Here is a 4,920-nt window from a genome sequence, read left to right on the forward strand (position 1 = left end):
TGTCGGAGTAGAGGAACGAAGCGATGGCTTCACCCGAACTGCCGTTGTTCCACTCGACGTTGGAAATCCGGAAGGGTTGAGTGGAAGCTCTGAATGGCAGAGGAAAGCGTAGCGTAGAAGCAGTTCGAGTTCTAACAGACGCGGCTGTAGCTTGGTTTCGTCCTCGGTAAATTCAGAATGCAAAAATTGATGCTTCACTGCAAGTGGAAAGGCTTGGAATAAAATAGGACATGAAAAGCCTTTGTCGAGTCCTCTCCCCGCCTCCTCCCACCCCGCATACATTTTCTAACTCCCAGAGCCCTCTCCCTTCCGACACGACTGCTTACCTGAGTAAGGCAGGAGCTACCAGGGTGTGACCATAAGGAACAACCAGGAGGACTTGGCTAAGCTATGCACTGCTCGGAAAGGTTTCCACCCAGTCTCTTTGGAATTGTGCCACTTTATTCAGGCACCGGTGCCTCGGCGGTGCTTGGCACTCTACTTGCCAAGGGGACTTGTCTCTGCTTTGGTTTGGGTGTACATTTCTCACTGGGATTTCTTTGGAAAGCATTTCAATTCTTCTTGTACTATAACAAGAACCAAGAATGAGGATGTTTTTCCTCCTGTTCAGCTTTGAGCAATTTGACTTTAGTAACAGTGGCTCATCACTAAGGCACTGTTTGGGTGCAGTGATCGATACCAACAGAGCTCCAGACGGACTGCCAGGTCCTGTCATTGCTTGTTCCCTTCATATATGCCAGGCTGTATTTGGCAGGTGGCTTGGATTTTGAATTAGAAAGGGGATTTTGTCATCCTAAGTACCTGATTGAATTCTTAAATGTTTCTTCAGTTCTACCTTTTTTTTAATTATTATTTATTGTCTTCTCTGTTCTACCAAACGCTGGATGAAAATATCTCTTCATGCACATTTAAAACACGCTGTGAAGTATAAAGCTCAAATCACACAAGAACACAAGATCAGCTTTCCTTCCAAGCACATAGTCCTGTTTTCTTATGGCAGTACAAAATGAGCATTTCTTATGGCTCACAAAATGAAGTCTTTTGTGCAGATGCGCAGTAAATCATCAGATTGGAAAATACATGGAAAGACCTCCTTAGCTCAGGTTGAACCCTTAGTTGGTTTAGTTACGTTGGTTTTCCAGCCGTCTGAAGTGCCAGGCAGTCTAATCATTGTTTCCATGTCAGTTTTCAAAAAGCTTGCTTGTGATTCATGGAACAAGTCAGCATGGCAGCACTGCATCTTAGTGGATCACGGCTCTGAGAGTTGATGCAGGAATGTGGAATCGGTTCTGTTCTGTGCTAGGGGCGGAATCCTTGCTGTTGTGTTAAGGAGATTGAGAGTCTGCGTGCTGAATGGATGTGGAACTTTTCCTTTAGTCAAAATGACAAGTTTTGAGCGATCTGTTCTTTGGTCCTATTCGCATCTTTAGTTCCAAATGAACCCCTGTTCTGTGACCTAACCCTGGATTGGGGCATACGCTTATGATATAGATGTTATTTGATGTATTCATCTGCGGGGAGTACTTAAATATTTTATGTTGGACTGTAACTTTTATGGCTTTTTAAAAAAATATTTTGAATCGTTCCATACCTTTTGTTTTATTAGTGATAAAGATTTTCCTCAAAAAAGATGATCCTTAAAAAGATTGAACGCGAACCTTCAGAAGAGTACTTTTCTTTTGTTAAGAATGAACAGACATCTCCCAGTTGCAATTTAAGCAAAGCATTTGATATTGATTATATGAATATCATCTTAATAGCCAGTTTTAATCAAGAACTCACACAAAGATTTTTGAAGGACTGCTATGAAAGTTTCCCTGCCCTGAAACCCAGTCTATACGACTGACACTAGCCTGCCTATCCTGCATGGTGCCGAGTTGTAGTAGCGAGCAGCCCCTGTGCGGCAGAACGAAGCTGTGGCTGTGGCTGTGGCTTGGGAAGGGCAGTGGCACTGAAAGCCTCCTGTTGGGTTTTTCAGGTGTTAAATGTCCCACTTCTTTATAACAGAGCCATTCATGGAGGTGTCTGTTTTGATAGAGATTTGCTGCCTTTGCTCCATAAAAAATTTGACTGAGTAACATTACAAGTAAGTGACTTCTGGAAAGAAGCAGCCTTATGCAGGGAATTAGCACAGATGTATGCCGGTTTTTCTTTTACCCAATATTCAAGAATAACTTTTAAAACCATAAAAGAAAATACTTGAAATTGCACAGCTGAGAACTGAAAGGCATTGGTAATTTTATCTGTCCAAGAATAAACACACTTCGTGTACTAAGCAGAACCGTGCAGCAGTTTCTCTAAGCATTTAATGTAATGATCTAATTGCCTACTGACTTGGTAAAATCTGCTTCTTGGAAGATCAGCTATTTCACACATTAATATCCACCAGAATACCAATATGCCAATATTCCTGGGTAGCTCCATGATTGCAAAGCACACTATTTCTTGTTAAGATACAATTATCAGAAAAATAAATAGGCATATTTCTGGGAATCTTGCTGTCTTGCTGCAGCTGTTGTTTGTCGGTTTGAGATCTTTTGCTCATGACTTCAAATTTCACTTCAGGCTGCTTGCAGACCTGCACAACCATTAGTGAATTATTTTATTACTGAATAAAGTTAGTTGAAATTAAATTAAAAAAAAAAAGATTTTGTTTTAGAACAAAAGGTAAAAATGCTGTAGTTGTCACGGATGGTGCAATTCAGGAGAGCACGGTCACTTTTGTGAAAGTTTATTTTAAGAATGAATCTTCCTGGTACCTAAATTGTCTTCATCTAATTGAGGGGAATGAGAACAAGCAAAGACATGGCCCGTCCTACTCACACCCTCCAAACAACTCCAAACCACAAAAGGATCCCAGCCGAACTGCCATTTGGGGTTAAGTTTGTTGTACACACAAAGCGTTTCCTGGTTTTCAGGTCTTCTGTTATACTTAAACAAGAAGAAGCAATCTAACTTTGTTGCGCTAGAACACCCATTTCTTTGAATTACAGTTGCTGCTTTTTCTGCACAGATCACTGTCATAGGAGCATGTGCTGGAAGAACAACTGAAATGGCTGACATGCTGCTTTAATGCAGAGTTGTATCATGCATTCGTTCAGCTGCAAGGTGTCTGCCTCTTTGGTTGTTTTTTTTGTTTGTTTGTTTGCTCATTTTTTTAGGGGGTGAGAATTTAAAATAATTTTATCAATGGAAGCTAGAAAAGAAAATATTCCTGGAAAACTTAAGATAGGAATTGGGAAAGTTATACGAATTTTTTGTTAAACTGTGAAAAACCTTATTTCTTCGATAGAAAGCAGTCATTTTTTTATTGTGTGGGACAAGTGTATGACTAGAGAAATTTATAGCACCAAGGACAAGGTGATAAATGATGGGGTGTTGATAAACCCGCAGTGGGATAGGGAAGTTTCCTGAGCACATCACTGCAAAGGCTCAAGAGACTATGTTCAGGGCAGTGCCAGTGGGAAGAGGCTGCTTGCTGCTGCCTGCCTGGGTACTGCCACCCAGCTGCAGAACCACAGCTGCACCCATCCTGGGCATCAGGCAGACAAGGGGGTTACTGGTGTCCCCGCATGCTGCAAGCCTGGCTGTTGGTATCCTCACCTCACATGCAAGAAATGCCCTGAAATCCCAGGCCTGTCTGCCTGCCAGGGTTGGAGTCAGTGGCTTAAAGCCGGTGCTGGGTTTTGGGCTCTCTTGGCCTCTCTGCTAATGCTCTTCCCTTTGCACTTGAGTTACCGCAGATGTTATTAGATGGCAGGTAGGAAGAGAGATACAGCAGGAAGAAGGAACCGATGACCTGACATCCTGGTTTTACTTTTTTTATGATAGTTCGGTTGGAACGATGCTACAAAGACCAGAGAATCACAGAATCATAGGGGTCGGAAGGGACCTCTGGAGATCATCTAGTCCACCTTCCTGCTAGAGCAGAATCTCTGCAGTAGGTGATGAAGTTCAACTCCTGACCAATTCAAGTCTTGCTGAAATCTAATGCATGCTATTGAGGGCATTATCCAAACGCCTCAGAAATACACTACAGAACTTAAAATGGACCATCAGGACTTTCTCTTAGTGCTCCCGTTCCCTACTCATCCAGTTGTGCAACACACTCGGCAGATGCAGTGGTGGCTGGGTATTGGGGCAGGATGCGGGCCTGCTCCCTGGGAAAGGATGTGGACCTGATCCCTAGACAGGATGCAGACCTACTCCCCATGGCAAGATACAGGCCTGATCGTCAGGGCAGGATGTGGGCCTACTCCCAGCCACTGGGGCTTCTGCATGTCGGCACTTGGATGTGACAGCAATCTGGCACTGGCTTTGCCTGTGGGTGAGAAGCAGCTTACTCTCCACGTTACTGCTATGAAGGACTTTGGTGCAGGTGTCCTGATAACTGTGTGGAAGTGTCTGAGCTGCTTGATGGCTGTTTGGTGCCTTACAGAAGAGTGCTGTGAGTGTGAGAAAAAAATACCACAGCCAGGATAAGTGATGGAAAGCCTGCTTCTGCTTCAACGAGCCTTAAAAAAAGAAGGAATTGGGGTAAGGGTTCTATTTTAATGCATTTTCTCTTGCTTTTCCTACTTAAAAAATACAGTTTTATAGTATGTTTTCTCTTTTTTTTTTTATAAACTTTTTTTTCCCTTTGTGTTTCTTTTTTATACTAGCACTGTCTTTACAGATATCCACCCATACTGTAATTACAAAAAATTTCATAGCATTTTACAGTCATGGGAGTTCATGTGGTTTTGGGTACATGGTTTTAGGAATGTTTTCCTAAAATTATAATCAATTATATTTTACTGTTTTTGAAAACTCATATTTCTTCTAGTGAGTTCTCTTTTTTTACAATGTTACATATATGTGTACGAAAGGGCATTTATCCCTTCCCTTCCCTTCCCTTCCCTTCCCTTCCCTTCCCTTCCC

General features: G+C 42.4%; 1 long non-coding RNA gene across 1 annotated transcript in view; it reads left to right on the forward strand.

Moving 5' to 3' along the window:
- The first annotated feature begins 6 nt into the window (after positions 1 to 6).
- The window catches only part of LOC104910381, a 90,552-nt gene continuing 85,638 nt past the window's right edge, over positions 7 to 4,920 (forward strand). The window contains exons 1-2 of the long non-coding RNA XR_002113442.1: positions 7 to 3,108; positions 3,832 to 4,536. This is a non-coding gene — a long non-coding RNA (uncharacterized LOC104910381). The remainder of the gene's footprint in view (positions 3,109 to 3,831; positions 4,537 to 4,920) is intronic.

This window comes from Meleagris gallopavo, chromosome 3 (assembly GCF_000146605.3).
Source record: "Meleagris gallopavo isolate NT-WF06-2002-E0010 breed Aviagen turkey brand Nicholas breeding stock chromosome 3, Turkey_5.1, whole genome shotgun sequence".
NCBI classification, from domain to species: Eukaryota; Metazoa; Chordata; class Aves; order Galliformes; family Phasianidae; genus Meleagris; species Meleagris gallopavo.